This window comes from Pelophylax lessonae, assembly GCF_965119305.1.
Source record: "Pelophylax lessonae genome assembly, chromosome: 5".
Lineage (NCBI taxonomy): Eukaryota > Metazoa > Chordata > Amphibia > Anura > Ranidae > Pelophylax > Pelophylax lessonae.
The window spans coordinates 324,311,669-324,335,551 of record NC_138772.1 but is presented as its reverse complement, the minus strand read 5'-3'; the positions used below and the strand labels follow the sequence as shown (position 1 = coordinate 324,335,551).

General features: G+C 38.7%; 1 protein-coding gene across 1 annotated transcript in view; it reads left to right on the top strand.

Moving 5' to 3' along the window:
• Positions 1-23,883, top strand: part of LOC309556505 (mas-related G-protein coupled receptor member H-like) — a gene marked incomplete at its 3' end in the record, with an annotated part of 65,314 nt that overhangs the window by 520 nt on the left and 40,911 nt on the right. The gene's annotated exons all lie outside the window — the stretch shown is intronic.

The window sequence follows — 23,883 nt, the reverse complement described above, 5'->3', positions numbered from 1 at the left end:
AAAAATTGAGTGACCCACAAAAGAAAGCAGCAAGTTGTGAGTCCTCAAACTTATTTCTTGGTGATTTTTACTTTGGGCAGTGTATTTCCATCAACATACAGTATAACTTAAGTATGATAGTGCAGAAGTTCAGGAAAGAGATGTCACTACTGTCTGTGCAAAGTGAAATCCATGAGTTTTTATTAAATAATTTCAGAAGAATTTATGTGTGAAATGTTTAGATAATTAGTTATGTTCTGCAAGTTTTACTGTCTTCTATTTTCAATATAATTTTTTTTTTTTTTTTTTAAAGTGGTCCATAAAATAAAAAATGCAGACATTATTTTATCTAAGCTACGAGCTCTGAAACAAAATGAATTCAAATAAAACATTATCTGTCTTGGAAAGGTTACACTGTTAGGTTAAGGCACTGTTGTTCAGTGTCACTGAATAAACCATACGTACGTTAAGGTCTACTCTAAAGGCTTTAAAAATTCTGTCTGTAAAATGATAGAAAACTGGAGCAAAGACTGCATTGATAAACACTCTAAATGTTCTAAGGTTGTTAGTGATGTGGCGTACCCCAATATTCAGTGTTAGGCTACGTACTGGAATAAAGCTCCTTCAAGATGTCTTAAAAACAGAAGCAGACCTAAATGCAAATGAGGTTTTGCATTGAAATGCTGTACAAAGCACTGGTAAGACCTCATCCAGAATATTTAGATCAGTTCTGAGCACCAGTTCAAAAAAAGGATGTTGGGAAACTGCTGAGTTTAGAGAAAGGCAACAAGACAGATAAGAGGCATGGAAGACCTTAGCAATGGTTGCAATCAAAACCCCCCAGCACTGGTGTCAGTGACCGCTATAACAACCCCCAGCCTTGGTGTGAGAGACAGAAATAATAAACCCCACATTGGCATCAGTGCTGCAATAATAACCCCAGGCAGTGGGGTCAGTGGCAATACTATTAACAAACACACACACACACTCACACACACACACACACACTGTAGGTCAGTGGCAATGCTATAAATCCCCCAACCTCCTTGCTCTGATGGTCATTTTCAGTGCTATGTACCATCTCCACAATCCTAGTTGGTACTCATTTTCATTGTGTCCTTACCCTTACCCTCCCCCCCAACATTTGTTGTCAGTGGCAATTAAATTGTAACCCCCCCAACATTGGTGATCACTTATATGATCACATACTACCACACAGGTCCCTGTCACCCCCAAGCCAGGACTTTGCTTGTTAAGTGGGTGAAGATCATTCTGCCTCATGGTCTTTCTTTCTGTTCCATTTGCTGGAACGCACAAATGGTTCCAGTGCCTTGTACCCTGCTGTTAGTGCTGGATTGCATGCAGAGGGCCAGTGGGCTGCATTGCCTTAGAGAATCAGGAAGGGATTTTAGGATTTTTTGGGGGATTTTTGGAAAATTGACTCATGCCTTTTTGCTTTCCTGTGAATCAGATGTGGGTTTAGAGTTCTGTATATGCTGTTTATTTATTTATCTATTCATTTTTCTATAAAACTCATTCAATCTGATAAAAATGTATTTTTTTCCATTTGACCAACTATGTAACTATGCCACTCTGCATTCAAAATAATTTCCAACAAGTTAAAAACCCAAACATACAGAGATCAGTAGGAGCAGAAATGATGACAAAATATGGCTAACAAGGTATTAAAAGCTGGGATAAGAAAAAAACCTGAATAAGAAGTAGTATAAAATAAAATATATTTAAATCTAAAATGACTAAAGTAGAGTCACTATTGTCATGGTATTATTTTATTACTTGTTGTCTTACTGGTTATCTTTTTTTTTTTTATTGGTAGCTCATTTTTTGGTAGCTCATGTTCTGAACTATGTCAATAGAATATCTATTAAAACAGCAGGGCCATATAACACGTAATTCACTGGAGATATTACTGTTTGAGCACAGGTTTTTGTTTCACTGTTTGCTGTGTAAGAAACATGTTCAATAATCAATATATAAATATCAATGATTCAACTACAGTAACTAAATATTTTCAGCTGTGCAATTTCATAATTATTAGTCTTATCCATGTTAGTATTGTAACAGCTGAGTATTCATAAGTTTTTTTCTGTATTTGTGAGTAGAATCAGTTTTATTTAACCACTTCTGGACAAGAAGATTTTCCCCCTAATGACCAGGCTATTTTTTGTGATACGGCACTGCATTACTTTAACTGATAATTGCGCAGTCGTGCACGCTGTACCAAAATAAAATGTATGTCTTTTTTTCACCACAAATAGAGCTTTCTTTTGGTGGTATTTGACCACCTCTGCAATTTTTATTTTTTGTGCTATAAACAAATAAAGAGCAACAATTTAAAAGAAATATATATTTTTTTAACTATCTGCTATTAAACACAGCCAAAAAATAAATTTAAAAAATCAAATATTTTCATAAATTTAGGCCAATATGTATTCTGCTACATATTTTTGGTAAACAAAAATCTCAATAATTGCATATTGATTGGTTTGCTCAAAAGTTATAGCGTCTACAAACGATGCAATATTTTTATGGTATTTTTATTTATTTATTTTTTTTACTAGTAACAGCAGCGATCAGCGGTTTTTAGCGGGACTGCATCATTGTAGCTGACAAATCAGACATCTAACTGACATTTTTTTGGGGACCAGTGACACCAATACAGTGATCAGGGCTAAAAGAAATGCACTAATGACACTGGCAGGGAAGAAGTTAAAATCAGGGGTGATCAAAGGTTAAATGTGTCCCTAGGGGGTACTTACTAACTGTGGGGGAAAAGAGAAAAAAAAATGTTTTTGGCCTACTTGTGTGCTTTCTAATGAAAACAAACAACGGAATGTGTGGGTCCAATCACGGAGCAACACACCTGTGTTGATCAAACTGCATTCAGGTGATAATGTGATATGCAACACACATCTGCGTCTAGTGGTGTAAAATGCATCACCTTTATCCCCTGCCTTATGCCTGTACATTATCTGTGCTTGCTTTTAATATCTCCTGAATAAATTACATTGCATCTTATGGGAGTAGGGCTATCCTCTTCTTGTTTCGTTCATGACTTCCCGTAGCAGTGACAGGACGTGATCCCCATTCTAGAAGCCTGTTAATTAATTTCCGGCCCTGCCGAATCACCTGGAACAGTGGGATTTGTCTTTTAACTGTGGGAGTTGAACTGATTGGGGGAAGACAGAGATCGATGTTCCTGCTTAGCAGGAACACAAGGTCTCCATCTTGTCCCCTTGCAGAATAGTGATCTGCCTTGTTTATATAGGCAAACCGTTGTTCTGCCTCTTTTGGGGATGATCGCAGGTGGCCGGCTGACATCTGGTCAGCGGGACCCACTAATTGACATCCCCTCCAGCCAATCATGGAGTGATGGTCTCATCTAGTTGCTATTGAATGAAACAACGTGCAGGAATGTCATTTTGTGTAATAGAGCCACAGTGCCACAGTAAATACACAGCAACCACTCACTTATTCATTTTAAAGCAGAATTCAACTCTGCTGTTTATTTATTTTACTATTTTTTTTAATACATGGGCCCCCAGGAGCTTAACGCCATAATGTGCTGGTTTGCACAACATATTAACACATTAGGGCAAATGTACCTGTCAAATGATGTTCTCCAGTGATGCGCTGTCAGTCCCCCTGCTGGTTACTGATGCTTGCATCTTCTCTTGGTCTTCCTTTGGGGTTCGCTTTTTTCAGCTGCTTGACTGGGTGGCCAAGATGATGTCACTTTCACACAGATGCACAGGAATCACATCATCATGGCACAGGGAGGTAATGTGTGGCTTGGTGTACATTACCGCTAACAGGCAGGGAAAAAGGGTTTATATCAGAAGAAATCCACCACTGGCTTTTGCTGCTGTCAATCACAGCCATTGAGGAAGGAAGGGGCCAAGCCGTGCTGTGTGTGCCAATGGATCAAGCCTGGAGGAGTGCCCCCGTAGGCTGCTTGCTATGGGGGCACTCAGCAGGGGGAGGAGCCAGGATCACCGGTGGGGGACCAGGGAAGAGGAGAATTGGGGCTGTTCTGTGCAAAACCATTGCACAGAGCAGGTAAGTTTGTCATGTTCATTATTTAACCACTTTAAGATGGGAAGGATTTGCCCCCTTAATGACCAGGCCCTATTTTGCGATTCCGCACTGCATTAGTTTAACGGACAATTGCGTGGTCGTGCAACGCTGTACCCAAACTAAATTTTGGTCCTTTTTTTCCCACACATAGAGCTTTCTTTTGGTGGTATTTGTTTACCTGTGCGATTTTTATTTTTTGCGTTAAAAACAGAAAAAGAGCGACAATTTTGAAAAAAAAAAAAACAATATTTTTCACATTCTACTATATGACATTCTCAAAAAAAAAATTTAAAAATCTAAATTTTTTAACATTTTAGGCCAATTTGTTTTCTGCTACATATTTTTGGTAAAAAAAATAGCAATAAGCATATTTTGATTGGTTGGCTCAAAAGTTATCGTGTCTACTAACTACGGGAAAGATTTATGTCATTTTTTATTGTATTTTTTTTTCTAGTAATGACAGCGGTCTGCGATTTTTTGTGGGACTGCGACATTGCGCCGGATAGATCGGACCCCTGACTGGCAGGGCAGGAGCCAGCCTGCCGCAGTAAATATGGCGTAAGCGGTCGGCAAGTGGTTTAAAAAATCCCCTTGCTTACAATAAATTTATATTGATGGATCAGGGAGCAGAATATAACATTAGCTGAGTGAATAATACCTGGGGCACTATTAATCACCCAGCTGATTTTATATTCTGCTCCCTAATTCACCAATACAAATATAAAATATTTCAGAGCATTGAAGAAATACTTTGAGGTTTGATGTCTCTAGGCAGTGAAGGCTGGAAGATGGGCATGTAGTTGACAGCTCTTTATTCTGAGATCCACTTGTAGTGGTACTTGGAACTAAACAAGTGCTACCAGCATCTACAGTTTACTTTCTAAGAAGCACAAGGCCGAAAAGGACAGCACCAGAGTTGTCTCTTAAAAGGGAAGTTAAACCTGAGAAGCCTTTATATCACCCCGCAGTGAGGATTGCATGATATGACCAATTGAGGTCTATACTTGAGGTGAGAGTCCCCCTTAAACAGGAGGTGTGGTGTGATTTAACTTTTTGTCTATTGGTTTATTGCCTGGGATTTCGGTCACACACCTACGGAAGAAAAGTTTACCTATATCTGCGTTAAAGCATAAGGCATTACAGAAATCGTTATCGGTGTGGACATCTAAACACGTTTATTGTATTTAGAATCATTGGTTGCTTTGCAGCACTGTTTTTTTTTTTTGTTCACAATTTCCACATTTTTCTTTACTTGTACACTTTAGATAACTGTATTTTATATGATTGGTTGCCTTACAGCACTGGGAACTTGGTCACATTTCTATATATATTTTGTTGGTTTATCCCATCCATTTGTGTTTTTAATTATTGGCAAGTTTGGATTTGGTCATTTTGCTATTTATAGTTTTCGATTAAGTTGTGGGAACACGTGTCAGCAGCAACACATCGCATATTCAGTTAAGGGAATAGCAGCGCATTGGTAATTAGTTAAAGGAAAGTTAATTTTTTTTATTAGCACACATTTCTCATATACCTGCTAGTAGCAACCATGGAGGTCTTCTCATATTTAGAGAATAGGGACATAAATATGGAAGATATATTCTCAGGGGATACCCAAAAAGATAACGATTTATCCCATACATTTCGAAAAATAGGTCACCTGATGGATAAAAAGATTAATCTATGGTGGGATCTGTCAACTATGGACAAATATGTTAAGGAGGGTATAGTTCCAAGGAAGTTGAGATGGGATATACCTATTAGTGATGGTCTAACGGAAGAAGCTGACAAGCTGGAATGGTTTACCTTCTTTGACGAGAAAGGTAAGCAGCTGCTGGACTTCTTAATTAATGGCAATATAGAGGCAACCACCCACGGGGCCCACCTCCTTATCAGAACCAACACTGGGATAATCGTGGCCCCCCACATTACTATAGGGGACCACCACCATACCATCGTAATCAACATTGGGAACCCCGTGGCCCCCAACAACAGAATAGAGGACCCCAACACGGTGGTCAACAACAGTATGGAAACTACTACTCAGGTGGACAACAAAATAGAGCCCCACAATATAATAGAGTCCAGGGATCATACCAACAACAGGACCCACCATCCAGAGGGTACCCCAATAGGGGCCCCACAGAAACAAATCAATACAGATCACCTAGGAATAGGAACTCAGCAAACGGGAGGATGTATGAGACAAATTCAAGGACTCAAGGCCCCAATAGGGAGAACCGGAATGAGGGCTTCTACACCCCTAAACCTCAGAGGATAAACCAACGTAAGCTGGACCAAGAAGTGTATTCAGTTCCAACAAGCAACAGATATTCACCCTTAAGGAATGAGGAACGTAATGATATTGAGGATAGCCCTCCTTTTTTAGGGACATGGTGGGGAGCACCCACCAACGAGAGAAGAAAGGACGAAGGAGAGGATGTAGATCAAGGAGGAGACTACAGCAGAAAAAGAAGAAGGTACCAATAGGTGAAGGGATCTATAATTTGAGTGGGGCCACTCTTACCCAAGAAGAGCTGACCACTCTAGATAAAGGCATTAAATTTGCCCCTAAGAAAGGGTTGAACAAATATGAAACTTATGTAGGCATTTAAAAATGTATTAGACAGATTAACATTAAAAAATATTATGCCTCGAACCCTTATGAACGTTCCGCTTTGACCAATTCCCATACCCTATTAAGGAACAAATCGTTTTTTAACCCAGAGATTACTGATAATAAGTGTGCTGACATGTTTAAAAAATTGGTCACCACCGAACTGGACCTTTTACCTATAAAAAAGGTATATGGACAGGCCGATATTATAAAAGGGATCAAAACACTTGAAAAAAGAAAGGACATAGTGATCCGCCCAGCGGACAAGGGAGGGGGGTTGGTCGTATTATCCAAGGAGCAATATAATGGAGAAATGGAAAGGTTATTGGAAGACCGAGAAACGTATATGAAGCTGCTAACCAATCCTACAAAAAGATACAAGAAGGAACTTGATGAATTGATCCAATATGGTACCAAGAAAGGTATACTGAACAAGGAGGAATCAAGATATTTATTGCCATCTGCTTGCCGTATTCACATGATATATTCCGTACCCAAAATACACAAGGACAGTGTAAATCCCCGGGCAGATCAATAATTAGCGGGATAGACTCCCTAACCTCTCGGTTAGGGGAGTACATTGACATATTTTTACAGCCACTTGTAAAGGATACCGTCTCCTATTTAAAAGACACCAAGCATACCCTACAGTTGTTGGATAATATAGTAGTTGACCAGGATACAATTATGGCAACAGCAGATGTGGCGTCACTTTACACGAACATAAGCCACAAAGGAGCATTGGAAGCAGTCCAGAGAAATCATCAATTACCAATGTGAAATTGAAGAAATTTATCTTTGAAGTGCTTAAAATTCAGCTTAAGCCAAAACTACTTTTGGTATGGTAGTGCAAATGAAAACCAGCGCAAAAATGGTGTAACCAAGCTCATGGGATGGTCAATGGATCAAATAATTTAGGTGATGATTCAAAACTTAAATAGACATAAATAATCAAAATATCCTCTAGTGGTGTGATTCAGACTCCCAATATTAAGAATAATCAATTCCAATATAAAACAATAGCTCCCAATAGTAAGAATAATCAATTCCAATATAAAACAATATGATGACCAATAGTCCAAAATATTAATATTAATAGTCCCAAAAAATCATGCAGCAAGTAGCCAGTGAAAGTTCTATGAAGAAACAGCCACAATAAAGTGCTCAAGTGCTGGAAAACAAACACATGCCGCAGTGGTGTGATGCTATAGTGGATGATTCCTCTCCCCAAAAGTGATTCCACTTACCGGACAGCGTGGACCCCCAGACCTTATGGTGTAAGGGTCTCACAGGCAGGGTCCGGTATGTAATCCGGGCAATAATCCTTTAGATCGGGATGCTGGCCAGTGTGGATCCCCTAAGCTCTCTCAGCAGGTATTAGCCATGTAGAAGGGAAGAAAGGAATTCCAATAGCGTGATACTGCTATAACAGGTTTATTGATAAAGTAACAAAGAATAAAACTCACATTTGTTAAAATAAACCAGGCGATACAGGATGATATTAGTAGATCCTAATAGGATGACGGTGCGCAGCGGGGCTTGGCTCCGGCGTGCGTTCCACCTCTACCGGAAGTGACGTTGAAGAGCGTGCAGCCGGAAATTGCGTCGACGCGTTTCGCCAACCAATAGGCGTTCTCACAGACGTATTTCCGGCTACCAGAAGGGCGGTCTTTTTATACCGCTCGGTATAGGTTATGATTACGCATTTCCTTATCCTGTTGGGTGTACCTGGCCTCAGGTACACCCAACCGGAAGTCAACTCCGGTTCATTTCCTTAATAAACTGGTATGCATAATTCTACATGACAATGATATATAACAACAATATTAAAACAATATTAAAAATCCCCATTCCTCATTGCGCATTTCGGACATACCCCACCAGAATGTGCTTGCATTCTACTTTTGTAAAGGTATTGCACCGATGTCCCTAAGGTGCGCATCGGGGTATATAGTGATAGTATTATTGATATTAGATTGGATTTAAAATGTATTACATATATATCAGAATTGAGGATGGGGATACTCCGAATCATCCACATAATGGGTTATTCTGGTGGGGATATCCATCTCCGCTGTTACCAGTACCCAATTTATGTACACAAAAAATTCACATTCTTAAAGGGAAATTACTTCCTGTTTATCTTTACAAATAGTGATCTGCTATGCATCAAATATAAAAATGTTAAAATATTAAATTCTTAAAAGCTATGGTGATAAGTTATGGTGGTGTGTAGAATTTATAAAATATTAATCCCCAAGGGATATTAAATGCAAAAAAACTCAAAAAGGGCTACGAACCAATCATGAAATCAGGTTCTAGAAGTTCCTTTGAGTGAGTAGCAGTTGGATGGGAAAACTGGTATAATCTAAAATATATTCCAAAAGATATTTAATATATAGATCTTTAAAATACTTTTAAAATACTAATCAGGCCGTAAACAGGATAAAAATAATTATTACATTACCAATTGGATAAAAAGCAATTCAGATCGAAATCTATATTTAACCCATGGGGATGAAGGGTTTTTAAAAAATATATCCATTTCCCTTCATTCTGTGAAATGCCCTGGGTAAGATTTCCGCCTCTCCAGTTGGGTATCACCCTATCAATACCACAAAATTTTAGTTCAGTGGGGTCCTGGTTATGAAACAATCGAAAGTGGTTCGAGAGACTATGTTTTTTGAAACCATTTTTAATGTTGGTTACATGCTCTCTTAACCGAACCCCTAGTGGGCGGGTGGTGCGTCCAACATACTGGAGTTTGCATGTGCATTCCAGAAGGTAAGTCACATGTGTAGTGTTGCATGTGATAAACTTATCAATAGTATAAGTCCTACCACTGGTGTTGGACTTAAACTGGGTGATTTTTCTGACCCTATTTTTGGAGGTTCTGCATATAACACACCTTCCACAAGAATAAAATCCTACCAAATCTAAAAAAGTCCCTAGTGGTTTTGGAGGGTTGACTACATTCCTAGCCAGCCTATGTCTGAAGGTTGTGGGTCTGGTGTATATAAATTGTGGTTGTTTTGGCAATAGTTGTGCAAGAATGTTGTCTTTTTGTAGTATGTGCCAGTGTTTTTTAAAAAAAATTTCTACATCCCTGTACTGTCGATTAAAACCAGTCATAAAGGCAGTGCCATAATTGTTCCTTTTGGGCTTATTGTGTGTTTTGATCATATCTTTCCTGTCTAATTGGCGGACCTCTTCCTTGGTTTTGATTAAAGACAATGTGTTGTACCCTTTTTCTTCAAATCTTCTGATGATGGTATCAGCTTGTGTATTATAATCATCTTCATTACCACAATTACGCCTGATCCTAATCAGTTGGCTTTTGGGCACAGCATTTAGCGACCTGGGGTGGTGGCAGCTATGTTTTGGGATATACCCATTCCGGTCCACTTCTTTAAAATAGGTCTTTGTACATAGTTTACCATTATTCTTGGAGATGACCAGGTCAAGGAAGTTAATACTTTCCTTGTTCCAAGTGTCGGAAAAGGAGATGGAATAGTCATTGGTTCTAATTTCATCCATAAATTCCTGAAAGGATTCAGGGCTTCCATCCCACACAATCAAAATGTCGTCTATATAGCGTTTATATAGACGCAATTCTGGTCTCTCTTTACTGTAAATGACCTCTTCCTCCCATTTACTAAGAAAGATGTTTGCTACCGAAGGGGCATACTTCGTGCCCATGGTGACGCCCTTTTTTTGTCTAAAGTAGCTGCCACTATGCCAAAAGTAATTTTCGCTCATGGCCAATTCCAGTGCTTGCAAAAGGAAATCAATTTGTTCCTCAGGCATCTCGGATCTGGAAAAGGCCCATTTTACAGCCTCTAATGCGTGTGATTGGTGTATATTCGTATACAGGGAATCTACGTCAACACTTGCCAGGATTTGATGGGTATTTGTTCCTATCTGCTCCAATACTTGAATAACCTCCTTGCTGTCTTGTAAGTAGGCTGGAAAGGTTTTGGCTAAGGGTTGAAGGAAACAGTCCAAGTATTCCCCTAATCTGCTAAACACTGATTCAATCCCACTAACGATGGGGCGGCCCGGGGTCTATTTTTATTTTTGTGGACCTTGGGAATCTGGTAGATGACAGGAATTCGGGGGGCACTTGGAACTAAATATTTTGCTTCTTTCTTGCTGATGAGTTCATCATGCCGTGCTCGCTTAATCATTCTTTTCAGCTTCGCTTTATTCTTGTTTGTTGGGTTTCCTTTGAGTTTTTCATAGGTTTCCTGGTCCCCCACGAGTCTGTTGAGTTCATCGAGGTAATCTTGTTTGTTGAGGATCACCAAGCCTCCCCCCTTGTCGTCTGGTCTGATCACTACATTCTTTTTACTTTCTAATGCTTTGATCCCCCGTTCAATATCAGATTGCTTTCTCCCGGCCTTTGTGTTGAGTAGTTCAATCTCCTGTTCAACTAGGACTTTAAAAACTTCACTGAAATGTGGATTTTTGGTTTTGGGGTTACAAATGGACTTATTCCTTAATTCTGTATACCGATATTTCCCAGTATTGACTTGATTAAAATCTCCTTTGTTAAAAAAATGTTTTTTAATATTAATTTTGCTTAAAAACTTTTGCAGATCAATAAAAACTTCAAATTTATTTAATTGCTTGTTGGGGGCAAACTTAAGTCCTAGTTCTAAAACCTTGAGTTCCTCTTCCGAGAATGTCGCATTACTCAAGTTAAAGATACCTAGGCCTAATGTTCCCTTTTTCGTTTTCCTGCGGCCTCCTCGGCATCCTCTTGTTCTCTGCTTCTTAACCCAGAGATTACTGATAATACGTGTGCTGACATGTTTAAAAAATTGGTCACCACCGAACTGGACCATTTACCTATAAAAAAGGTATATGGACAGGCCGATATTATAAAAGGGATCAAAACACTTGAAAAAAGAAAGGACATAGTGATCCGCCCAGCGGACAAGGGAGGGGGGTTGGTCGTATTATCCAAGGAGCAATATAATGGAGAAATGGAAAGGTTATTGGAAGACCGAGAAACGTATGAGAAGCTGCTAACCAATCCTACAAAAAGATACAAGAAGGAACTTGATGAATTGATCCAATATGGTACCAAGAAAGGTATACTGAACAAGGAGGAATCAAGATATTTATTGCCATCTGCTTGCCGTATTCACATGATATATTCCGTACCCAAAATACACAAGGACAGTGTAAATCCCCGGGCAGATCAATAATTAGCGGGATAGACTCCCTAACCTCTCGGTTAGGGGAGTACATTGACATATTTTTTACAGCCACTTGTAAAGGATACCGTCTCCTATTTAAAAGACACCAAGCATACCCTACAGCTGTTGGATAATATAGTAGTTGACCAGGATACAATTATGGCAACAGCAGATGTGGCGTCACTTTACACGAACATAAGCCACAAAGGAGCATTGGAAGCAGTCCAGAGAAATCATCAATTACCAATGTGAAATTGAAGAAATTTATCTTGAAGTGCTTAAAATTCAGCTTAAGCCACAACTACTTTTGGTATGGGAACAATTATTACCTACAAATAAGGGGCATGGCCATGGGAGCCAGGTTCGCCCCTAGTGTGGCGAACCTGTACATGGCAAAATGGGAGGAAGGTTGGAGAAGCTCCGTGCAATCACCACAGATAGTCATGTACAATAGATTTATAGATGACCTCATTATGATAGCAAAAGGAGACCCCTCAGAGATGGAGAATCTATTTGAAGGATTGAATGCTAATGACCAAAATATATCGTTAACATGGACCATCAGTAAACATACCAAGGGGTCAATATATACGTCTAAGGAGAAATTGCACAAATACGGAGGACTTCGAGGCACAGGCAAACAAACTCACGCAAATGTTCCAAAATAAAGGCTACCAAAATGAATTCTTGCAAAAGGAGGTGAATGGGGTTATAACTATGGATAGGCGAAACCTGGTGTATGCAGAAAAAGTTGAAAATGAGACAAATCATAAAGAAACTAAATTCGTGTTAGACTTTAACATACAACACAAAAAGGTAGAACAAATCATAATTAAATATTGGCCTGTATTGAAGCAGGATACAATCTTAGGCCCATTATAGAAGGAAAAACCGGATTTCGTATACAGACGCGCTCCAAATTTGAGGGACAAAATCATTAAAAATGTGATAGAACCCCCCACTAAACCATCTATGTTTGGATGGAAATTCAAGGGTTTCCATGCATGCGGGCGATGCTATGGATGCATGAGGGTGCCCGACAATGTAAGGAAACTATTAACATTTGATAACCCCCCAAACAGTATATCATATGAAATTAGGGACTTCATCACATGTGATACGGAGGGTGTCGTTTATGCCATCAAATGCCCCTGTAACAAAATTTATGTGGGACATACCAAAAGACCCCTGAGGGAAAGAATTAAGGAGCACGTCTATAATATTTATAGGGGATTTGAAAAACATTACCTATCTATGCACTTCAAAGAAAAACATAAAAAAAGCTGTAAGGACATGTCCTTTTGGGGTATTGAAGCCCCCAAAAAACACTGGCGTGGGGGCAACTTTGTCAGGGGACTCAGTAAGAGGGAATCTTGGAGGATACACCAGCTTGGGTCCCTATATCCCAGGGGAATCAATAAGGAGTTCGATTTAGGATGTTTTATCAGTAATTATTAAAAGACTTCACATTTTTTAGGTAAATATATGGTTTTTAACATTATACATGTGAATGTGGAAAATAACCACGCTAAGCTAATGTACCAATGAGCTGCAGCTTATAGTGTGACAAACACTTAAACAAAAATGATATCAACATAAGCCGCGCTAAGCAGTGAATCAGTGCTATAACACACAAATTATTAAATATTGTGAAATACCAACTTGAATAAAAATATAAACAGCAACTTGGTGTATGTTGGGTGTATGTCACATTCCAAGTTGCTGTTTATATTTTTATTCAAGTAATCAACTTGGTATTTCACAATATTTAATAATTTGTGTGTTATAGCACTGATTCACTGCTTAGCGCGGCTTACTTTGATATCATTTTAACATTATACGATGTATTGATGCATAGTCGACACAATTTTTTAATTGCACAGATGGATATAGATACTTGGAATGTTACATGTTGGCTATATAAATGGTGCAAAATTGATTTTAAAACTTGGTTTTTATAAATATACTTTTTAGCCTATGTTTTTGGCAATATATTGTTGCCCATATGAATATGTTGTATACTGTTTTTTAAAAAAATATACACGAGTGGTTAAGAGGGAGATGCCAACTAGATAGTTAGCTCCTGTTCGCCCTTTTTAATATGTGAAATTGCTGCGATTTGTATGTCTATAGTAATCGGATAGACTATCATTGAGCCTTGGAAAAATGGCGCTGATCCACCCTTTATAATACAATGAGCACCCCGCCGTCCAATCAAATCCCCCTGAGGAAGACACGTGGTCCCTTGTGTGGTCACGCGTAGGGGAGGGGCAAGGACGGATGGAGCGCTTTGCTGGATTACATGCGAGACTATCGGGCTGTCGGCTGAATCCACTGCAGAGGATAAGGACACAGCTGCGGCGTCTCCCACTACACCACAATGGTACTTTGGAAAGTGTTTTAACCTGGATGGCTTATTAAAGGTGCATGGATGCACCTGGAAATGTGAGTGCACTATTATATCATTTTATGGAATAAATAGATTTTAAATGGTATAAACACTATTGTGAGCTTCTTTACTTCCATGTTATGCTGACTACTGCGGAGAAAACAGCTAGCATATGGGATAAGATCACCTGGAATCGTTAGATATTCAGCATATTCAGCATTTGAGCCTAATTTTATCATATATAAGGTGAGCGCCCAATAACAAGAGGGTGCACGAATAGGATAAAGTTGTGACACCCTGGTCACCCACCTGGTTTGAGGGTTGTGATCACTGCCACATATTGGTGGCTCAAGCACTTATAGAAGACTTTATTGCACAGATTGGCACCAAGATTTTATTGGACACTTGATTGTTTTTTTGTTCTTTGTTTGATGCATGGACATATATATTCTTTATTTTTTCACAGTCATCATTTATAAATATTTTTTATTTTTTATTTTTAAAGTGTTTGGACTGTGTTTTTAAAGTGTTTGAACATTTTTTGCACTAGGATTTAATGTGATATACACGTGTATCCCATCACTTTGCACTTTCTTATAACTTTCTTATAGCACAAATATTTATTCAATTTTTATTCATTTTAGGAATCACATATAGCACAAACATTATATTATATTTTATCTCTCAGCAACGGATTTTATATATGATATAACATTTTAGATCACAGAAATTTATTTTATCCAACTGATCCTTAATGGGGGTGGATTCCCTGCTACTAAGACTGGCGTGGGCTTCACATTTTTTAGAATTACACATATTAGTGTTGGGGGGATAATGACATTTTAATCATTATGTCCTAAAATTCCATCTCTTTTGTACCCAACTTACTGTATATCTTAAAAATATATTGTACACATTTTTATTAAGACTCAAAGAATTGTTGAAATGTCATTAGGCTACTTCTCCATCCTTTATATACAGGTGCTTCTAAAAAAAATTGAATATATTCAAAAAGTTAATGTATTTCAGTAATTCAATTAAAAAAGTGAAGCTCATATAGTATGTAGATTCATTACACACAGAGTGATATATTTCAAGCATTTATTTCTTTTAATTTTGATTATAGCTTACAGCTAGTGAAAACCCAAAATTCAGGATCTCAGAAAAATAGACCAATAAAAAAAAAAAAAAAAAAAATTTCTAATGCAGAAATGTTTGCTTATTAAAAAGTATGTCCATGTACAGTATAGCATGCACTCAATGCTTGGTCAGGACTCCTTTTGCATGAAATCCTGCATCATTGTGGCGTAACATGGAGGCGATCAGCCTGTGGCACTGCTGAAGTGTTATGGAAGCCCAGGTTGCTTTGATAGCAGCCTTAAGCTGGTCTGCATTGTTGGGTCTGGTGTCTCTCATCTTCCTCTTGACAATACCCACAGATTCTCTTTGGGGTTTCGGTCAGGTGAGTTTTCTGGCCAATCAAACACAGTGATACCATGATCATTAAACCAGGTACTGGTACTTTTGACAGTGTGGGCAAGTGCCAAGTCCTGCTGGAAAATGAAATCAGCATTTTCATAAAGCTGGTCAGCAGAGGGAAGCATGAAGTGCTCTAGAATTTCCTGGTAGAGGGCTGTGCTGACTTTGGACTTGATAAAACTTAGTGGACCAACACCAGCAGATGACACGGCTCCCCAAATCATCTCTGACTGTGGAAACTTCACACTGGAACTCATGCAACTTGGATCCTGTGCCTCTCCACTCTTCCTCCCGACTCCGGGACCTTGATTTCCAAATGAAATACACAATTTACATTCATCAGAAAAGAGGACTTTGGACCACAGAGCAACAGTCCAGTTCTTTTTCTCTTTAGCCCAGGTAAGACACTTTTAATGTTCAGGAGTGGCTTGACACAAGGAATGCAACAGTTGTAGCCCATGTCCTAGATACTGTACATCTATGTGGGGTGGCTCTTGAAGCACTGACACCAGCCATAGTCCACTCTTTGTAAATCTTCCCCAAATTCTTAAATGGCCTTTGCTTTACAATCCTCTCTGCGGTTGCGGTTATCTCTGTTGCTTGTGCATCTTTTTCTACCACACTTTTTCCTTCCACTTAACTTTCCATTAATATGCTTGGATGCAGCACTCTGTGAAAAGCCAGCTTCTTTAGCAATGACCTTTTGTGACTTACCCTCCCTGTCTTCTGGACAACTGTCAAGTCAGCAGTCTTCCCCATGATTGAATACTGAACCAGATTGGGAGACCATTTAATGGCTCAGAAAACCTTTACAGGTGTTTTGAGTTATTTAGCTTATTAGAGTGTGGCACCATGAGTCTACAATACTGACCTTTTTCACAATATTCTAATTTTCTGAGATTTTTCTTTTTGTTTTTCACTTAATGTAAGCCATAATCATCAAAGCTAAAAGAAAGAAATGCTTGAAAAATATCACTTTGTGTGTAATGAATTTGTATATAATATATGCATTTCACTGATATACTGAAATAAATGTACTTTTTGATGATATTATTTTATTTATTTTTTTTTTTGATGCACCTGTTTACACCTTAGCGATAGAACAACATGGTCCAAAAACTCTTACATGCACATAACCACCATATCTCTCAATAACCTAGATGGGACAAACAATCCTGCCAAGGCCACTCCTCTCAGCTATATATAATATTAACCATTAAATACAAATTAACTGTTTTCCAAAATAAATGCTAGGTCCATAATCAAATTGTTCTGGACTTCTATATATCTGTAAAAAGTGCTTGCAAGTTCAACCAATTTGTTGTGTCATTGAAGTACAAGGACTGCGTTGTTTAAACCATTCTCCTCTTATTATACTCAGTGAAATTGACCTACCATGTAATTGCTATGGTTGACTTAGGAGGGTAATCGCACAATGAGCTGCTTTAACTTATTTACCCATATACTGTATATGCCCTATATCAGGGGTGTCAAACCATTGCAGGCCGCATTAGCATTATGGTTGCCATCGAAGGGCTGGTTATATCTGTAAGATTAGATGTCCAGAGCACCCCACATCCCCTTACACCCTTACATGGGAGATGTCAAGAGCCCCCCCTGCACCATCAGAAGTCAAAAGTCACCTACCCTCCCTTACATCACAATGCAGCCCCTTACCATGAAGAAGATGCGGGTGGATATGGGAAGAAGGGCAGGGTCTGGAGGAGACCCAGAGGAGGGCTGGAGTCAGCTTTCAGAATCTGCTGAATGCTGGGACCAGGGGAGGCAGAGGCAAGGTGGTGTTGCAGCTGTAAAGAGAGGTGCAGGATCTGTAGGAGGAGTTCTGCCCTCTTCTCTGCTGTGGACTGCTGAGAAGGGGGGGGGTGGGCAAAGATGAGCCTTTTTTCACCTGTACAGAGGAGTGCAGGATCTGGCAAAGGGGTTTGGTCCTCTCTGCTGCCGACCACAGAGACAAGGTGGGGGCAGAGATGGGGGGGGGGGTTGCTGCAGCTGCAGGAGAGGTGCTAAGGCCACATGAAATGGCCTGGAGGGCCACATTCGGTACGCGGGCCTTGTGTTTGACATCTGTGGCCTATATGATGATTAGAGTTCCTCACCACTGAAATAATATGTTAAACCAGTGGTATTTCTGTTACTGTAACTTTATAACCATTTAAAAATTGGAATGTTGAAATCTTTTACCTTTACATATTTGTATTCCTCATGATTCATGACATCCTCCATGTCCAATCTAAGTTTTTAGTTAAAGTGTATGTAAGCCCCTAGCAATGAACTTTTTTTATTTGCTAATTATTGATCTGTTAAATATACTATTAAAAGTGTATGTTATATTTTTTCAGAAAGTGAAAAAAAAAAAAACATGTTGATCAGGTCAGATATTCAAAGCAGCTTTTTGTCCTTTGCACATTTACTGTGTTATTGATCAACATGGGTATAACCAGCCTGCTGGATTTTACATGCAATTATCACTAGCGGCTGTTATAGCCGCTAGCAACAATCACTATGTTCATTTAGCGGGAACGGTTTCCCCTATCCCCCAGCTGGGAAAGCACAATGGCTCGGCAGGAGGGATTTCCCCGTCAACACTGACTGACAAATTTCTTTTCTGCAGCCCGTGGAAGCAGGAAAGAACTTTTTATCTTGTACCACAGAATAATTTTGGGTTGATTTACTAGGCTGTTCACTTTGCAAGATACATTTTCTTAATGCATAGTAAATGTGTTGAAAATTCACTGTGCAAAGATTACCCAATCATTTGCAAACAGAATGTTTGCTTGCACATGATTGGACGATGGAAATCGGCAAAAGCTCCACCTCATTCACTAAGCTAAATAAACAGCCCATTTGCCTTTGGTGAATCAACTTCTTTTTCTCTATGTTGTAAAAAATAGAATAGGGGAGGGTTTGTGTGGTTTAGCAAAAGATAGCTGAACATAGCTGACATTACTCAGTCCAGAAAAATGTTGCGTGTTGTCAGCTCACAATAGGAGAAGAGTGCTTTTCTAGCAGATCAATGGGTATTTTTCTGTACTTGTTGGCTCTTTAAAATGATAACAAATAGAGCATTGTGCAATTATTATAAAGATGCACAGTATATATACATACTCTATATTATCAAAAGTATTGGGAAGTCTGCCTTTACACACACATAAACTTTAATGGCATCCCAGTCTTAGTCCATAGGGTTCAATATTGAGTTGGTCCACCATTTGCAGCTATAACAGCTTCAACTCTTCTGGGAAGGCTGTTCATAAAGTTTAGGAGTGTGTCTATGGGAATGTTTGACCATTCTTCTAGAAGTGCTTTTGTGAGGTCAGGCACTGATGTGGACAAGAAAGCCTGGCTCATAGTCTCTATTCTAATTTATCCCAAAAGTGTTCTATCAGGTTGAGGTCAGGACTTTGCGCAGGTCAAGTTCCTCCAACCCAAACTCGCTCATCCATTTCTTTATGGATCTTGTTTTGTGCACTTGTCCAAATCATTTGGTGGAGGGGGGATTAGGGTGTGGGGTTGTTTTTCAGGGATTGGGCTTTGCCCCTTAATTCCAGTGGAGGGAAATCTTAAGATGTCAGCATACCAAGACATTTTGAAAAATTTCATTTTCAATCAATATTGAACCCTACGGACTAAGACTTGGATGCCATTAAAGTTCATGTGCGTGTAAAGGCAGGCGTCCCAATACCTTTGGTAATATAGTGTAGAAACGGTGTGTGTATATATATATATATATATATATATATATATATATATATATACAGTGCCTTGCAAAAGTATTCGGCCCCCTTGAACTTTTTGACCTTTTGCCACATTTCAGGCTTCAAACATAAAGATATAAAACTGTAATTTTTTGTGAAGAATCAACAACAAGTGGAACACAATCATTGAGTAGAATGAAATTTATTGGATTCAAACTTTTTTAACAAATAAAAAACTGAAAAATTGGGCGTGCAAAATTATTCAGCCCCTTTACTTTCAGTGCAGCAAACTCTCTCCAGAAGTTCAGTGAGGATCTCTGAATGATCCAATGTTGACCTAAATGACTAATGATGATAAATAGAATCAACCTGTGTGTAATCAAGTCTCTGTATAAATGCACCTGCACTGTGATAGTCTCAGAGGTCCGTTTAAAGCGCAGAGAGCATCATGAAGAACAAGGAACACACCAGGCAGGTCCGAGATACTGTTGTGGAGAAGTTTAAAGCCGGATTTGGATACAAAAAGATTTCCCAAGCTTTAAACATCCCAAGGAGCACTGTGCAAGTGATAATATTGAAATGGAAAAAGTATCAGACCACTGCAAATCTATGAAGACCTGGCCGTCCATCTAAACTTTCAGCTCATACAAGGAGAAGACTGATCAGAGATGCAGCCAAGAGGCCCATGATCACTCTGGATGAACTGCAGAGATCTACAGCTGAGATGGGAGACTCTGTCCATAGGATAACAATCAGTCGTATACTGCACAAATCTGGCCTTTATGGAAGAGTGGCAAGAAGAAAGCCATTTCTTAAAGATATCCATAAAAAGTGTCGTTTAAAGTTTGCCACAAGCCATCTGGGAGACACACGAAACATGTGGAAGAAGGTGCTCTGGTCAGATGAAACCAAAATCAAACCTTTTGGCAACAATGCAAAACGTTATGTTTGGCGTAAAAGCAACACATCTCATCACCCTGAACACACCATCCCCACTGTCAAACATGGTGGTGGCATCATCATGGTTTGGGCCTACTTTTCTTCAGCAGGCACAGGGAAGATGGTTAAAATTGATGGGAAGATGGATGGAGCCAATTATAGGACCATTCTGGAAGAAAACCTGATGGAGTCTGCAAAAGACCTGAGACTGGGACGGAGATTTGTCTTCCAACAAGACAGTGATCCAAAACATAAAGCAAAATCTACAATGGAATGGTTCACAAATAAACATATCCAGGTGTTAGAATGGCCAAGTCAAAGTCCAGACCTGAATCCAATCGAGAATCTGTGGAAAGAACTGAAAACTGCTGTCCATCCAACCTCACTGAGTTTGAGCTGTTTTGCAAGGAGGAATGGGCAAAAATTTCAGTCTCTCGATGTGCAAAACTGAAAGAGACATACCCCAAGCGACTTACAGCTGTAATCGCAGCAAAAGGTGGCGCTACAAAGTATTAACTTAAGGGGGCTGAATAATTTTGCACGCCCAATTTTTCCGTTTTTTATTTGTTAAAAAAGTTTGAAATATCCAATAAATTTCGTTCCACTTTATGATTGTGTCCCACTTGTTGTTGATTCTTCACAAAAAATTACAGTTTTATATCTTTATGTTTGAAGCCTGAAATGTGGCAAAAGGTCGAAAAGTTCAAGGGTGCCGAATACTTTCGCAAGGCACTGTATATATATATATATATATATATATATATATATATATTTTTTTTTTTTTATATATTTATTATTTATATATATATATATATATATATATATATATATTTTTTTTTTTTTTAATTTGTACTTTTGTACTGACATATGGATTTAACAGAGAAATGGATTACCCTTAATCTTTATTTTTCTTTACCTCCGTCATAGGTCTTATTTCTCCTGTTGTCATATTGTTTCTATTTTTACATGACCAGTTTTTTATTATATTTCCATAGTTATTATTTAACCACTTAAGCTCCGGAAGGTTTTACCCCCTTCATGACCGGGGCTTTTTTTTGTTATTCAGCACTGCACTAATCTAACTGGTAACTGTGCGGCCATGCAACATTGTACACAAATGACATTTTTATAACTTTTTTTACACAAATAAAGCTTTCTTTTGGTTGTATTTGAGCAACGCTGGCTTATTTATTTTTTGCAGTTTAAATGAAAAAAAAGAAAATTTTGAAAAAAAATTCAATATTTTCTACTTTCTGTTTTAAGGCATATCCAATAAATAAAAAAAATAAAATAAAAAAAAAAACATATTTCTCGCTTTAGGACAAAATATATTCTGCTAAATGTCTTTGGTTAAAAAAAAAAAAATCCCAATATGTGTATATTAATTGTTTTTTGCAAAAGTTATAGCGTCTACAAACTATGGTATATGTACTTGAATTTAAGCATGACACTATACTGGTAATGGTGGTGATCAGTGCCTTATAGTGGGACTGTGATAGTTTGGCAGGCAATCAGGTGCTATCTGATGCTGGCTGGGAGGTACACCATCTGACTAACTGACACTGACATCAATAGTGACACTAATACAGTGATCAGTTGTAATACTATATGAAAACAAACAACAGGAGCACCACTTTAAGTGTAGTATTAAAAAGGACTGTGGTTTTATTCAAACAATTAGGCAACTTACAAGATATAAGTAGGGATGATCGAACGGTTCGGGTCCACCATCGGTTCGGCCCGAACATTGGGTGTTCGAGGTTCGGCCGAATTTAGAACTTTTTGCCCAAAAAGTTCGGAATTCGGCAACCAGAACCGCCCAAAATGCAATGCTTCAGGAAATGGGCTTTAAAAGCCCGTGATTGGACCAGAACCATTAGCAAAAGCCAATTGAGGGGGCAGGAGAATGCTAGGAATGTGATTGGAGTGACTAGGGGGTCCCTAGACCAATCATTAGTGAATACGCCCCCCAGTATATAAGATCGCCCCCGCCATATTCCCAGCATTGTTATACTGGACATGGAAGAGAGTGGAAGCAGTTCTGTTAATTTTACTTTAAAAGTGTCATTTAGCTATTTTTAGTGTGAGGAAAGGGATATCTAGTGTAGTTAGAGTGCTCCTTTACACTTAAGTTAGCTTCAAAAATTTAGTTTCTGTAGGGAAAGTGTTAAGTGTCAGGGGACCGTAGTGTAGTGTAGGGTTAACTGACAGTGACTGCTATGGCAGGGTGACAAAACCCTTCCATAGCAGGGTGACCGCTATAGAGAAATGATCATTTCTCTGCTTCGGGACAGGTATGTGGCTTCTCACCAGCAAGCATTTTTTAATGCTGCAGGGGCTGCCACTGCCAGTGCTTTTTTGAGGACATGTTTGATGTCAGACATGACATCTGAATATGTGTATAGGGGGGATATATAGACATATATGTCTGAATATATACCCCTAGACATATATAGGTGTGATAGTAGCAGAAATAAATGCTTGCGCTAATGAAATCATTTACAGTAATATATTTCTGCTACTATCACACCTATATATGTCTAGGGGTATATATTCAGACATATATGCCTATATATACCCCCTATACACATGTTCAGATGTTTTGCCTGCCTCAAAAGAACCCCAAAAAATGCCAAAAAAACGCTAGTGTCAAAAAAAAAAAATGCCCAGGTGTGTTTTTGCTGGCATTTTTTGGGGGGTTTTGGAGGCAGGCAAAACATCAGAACTTGTGCACAGTACCACTATACACAAGTTCAGATGTTTTGCCTGCCTCAAAAGAACCCCAAAAAATGCCAAAAAAAACGCTAGCGTCAAAAAAAAAATGCCCAGGTGTGTTTTTGCTGGCATTTTTTGGGGGGTTTTGGAGGCAGGCAAAACATCAGAACTTGTGCACAGTACCACTATACACAAGTTCAGATGTTTTTCCTGACTGCAAAGAACCCAAAAAAATGCCTGCTATTAAACCGGCAAGGTGTTACAGCAGAGAAGCCATATTCCTGTGCTTAAAGTTTTCTAATACAAACAATCTTTTTTTTTATGGTTCTGGACATGCTACAGAGCTGAAACTTCACAGGTACACCTTTTAGACCCCCCAGACACAAAATCACACAAAAAAAAGTTCTTAAAAATTGTCATTTTTGATAAAAAAGCCAATTATTGAAAAATTAAAAAAAAAAAAAAAAAAAAAAGAGATTTTTTGATTTTTACTTTGGATTTAGTATCTGGGGGGTCTAAAAAGTGTACATGTGAAGTTTCAGCTCTGTAGCATGTCCAGAACCCCCCAAAAATTAGCATTTTCTTATAATTTTTATTAGAACAGGAATACGGCTTCTCTACGGCGCTTTTTCTTGCATTTATCGGGCATTTTTGGAGGCAGGCATGACTTTTTTTGGATTTAGTGTCTGGGAGGTGTAAAAAGTGTACCTGTGAAGTTTCAGCTCTGTAGCATGTCCAGAACCAGAA